Genomic DNA, 1941 nt, shown 5'->3' with positions numbered 1-1941 from the left:
TCTGAGATGATTCCAGTGCGCAGGAGGCCTGGAAACCAGAGTCTCAGCGAAACTAGAATCTTGGAAACTTTGGATCCCAGACGGATGGTCTTCTTGCAGTGCCAGCCGCCGGCTCTTTGCCTTGGCTGTGCGCCCTGCTTGGACATCTCTCCACACAGATCTCGACGTTTGTCTGGTCCCTTTTCACAGGCCGCTTACTCCGAGAGGCCTCCCTTGCCTGTCTCTTCTAAATTACACCTTCCCACCAAAACACAACCTCATTTCTCTCCTTGATTTTGTTCACAAAACTTTGCAGGACCTAAAATTATTTCGTGTAACATTATAATTACTATGTTGTCTTACATCACATTATTGGTGAGGCTGAAAATTGAGCTCTGAGTTCACATCCGATTTCAGTACTTACTAGCTGCGCAGGCCTTGGACAAGTAGCCTCTCTGTCTCCGTTTCCCTAAACTGTAAAATGGGGTAGTCAAAGGCTGTGAGAATATTTTTTCTGGCTGTGTTGCGTCTTCGTTGCTGCACGCGGGCTTTCTCTAGTTGCGGCGAGCGGGGACTACCAGTGCGCGGGCTTCTCATTGCAGTGGCTTCTCTTATTGCGGAGCACGGGCTCTAGGCGCAGCGGGCTTCAGTAGTTGTGGCGCACGGGCTTAGTTGCTCCGTGGCTTGTGGGATCTTCGCGGAACAGGGCTCGAACCGGTGTCCCCTGCATTGACAGGCGGATTCTTAACCACTGCGCCACCAGGGAAGCCGAGGCTGTAAGCATTGAATGCGTTAATATATGGATCGGAAGCATTTAGCAAATATTACCTACTGATTTTATGGTGTTACATTATTGGTTCTCCCCCACTAGAATGCCAGCTCCCTGAGGGCAGGGCTCTGTATTGTCAGCACGGTATCTTTAGCATTAGAACAACCTGGCGCAAATTAGATGCTCAATAAATAGGTATCTTTAGCATTAGAACAACCTGGCGCCAATTAGGTGCTCAATAAATATTTGTTGAGTGACTGACTCAATGAACCAAGTCCTAGAAACATAAATTGGCCAAAGCTGGGCGCACAGGATTCTAGCATCATCGAATTTGGTTCAAGGCGAGCTTTGCCAAACCCTGGCAGTACACCGGTCGCTGCACTAAAGGATACTTCCAGAAGAGGGCGCTGTTGGTCCGTAGACCAGGCACCAGATTCCCGCGCGGCTCTCTACTCCCCTGTTCTCCGAGCTTCCATGCAGATGCTCCCTCCTGCCGGAGGCTCTCTCAGACCACCCCGAGGCTGGAGGAAACGCCTTTCCTGGACTCCTGCAACCTCCTGGGCTCCCATGTTCCAGCCATGCCCATCCTGGGTCATCACTTCTCTGTCTCCCATGCAGGACTGTAAGACCCAGGAGGGAAGACAGAGCCAAGGCAGTCTCAGTCCCTGCTGTGTGCCCAGTGCTACCCAGCACAGCCCGAACACAGAGAAGGCACTCGGGACAATGGTTGTTGACTGACTGATGGAAAATAAGACTCAAACTCACGCTCTAACTTCTCCAGGTATTTCTAGGGAACAGGGTAGAAGGCGGCAGCTGAGTCCTTGTCCCCCATTGTTCTAGCCTCAGGACACGCACGGGACATTGGTTCTGGAACTGCCACAAGCTTACTACGAAGCAGTGCAGGGACTGGAGCCAGATGACCTAGGTGCAAATCCCTGCTCTGTCATTTGTTGGCTGTGTGACCCCTGAGCCAGGAACTAACCTCTCTGGTCCTCACGTTCCTGATCTGTAGAAATGGACTCACATGTGTAACCTACTTTGTGAGGCTGATGTGGGGATTAATGAGTAATCCCCGTAAAAGGCTTAGAACAGAGTGGCACATGGTAAACACTGTGTGTGTATGTGGGGTGGGGGGTGGGAGGGAATTGGAGCCAGGTAGATCTGCATTCAAATCCTGGTCTTGACATTTCCTT

The sequence above is a fragment of the Stenella coeruleoalba genome (assembly GCF_951394435.1).
Source record: "Stenella coeruleoalba genome assembly, chromosome: 20".
NCBI lineage: Eukaryota > Metazoa > Chordata > Mammalia > Artiodactyla > Delphinidae > Stenella > Stenella coeruleoalba.
The sequence above is the reverse complement of the archived record's forward strand: the minus strand, read 5'-3'. Positions refer to the sequence as shown.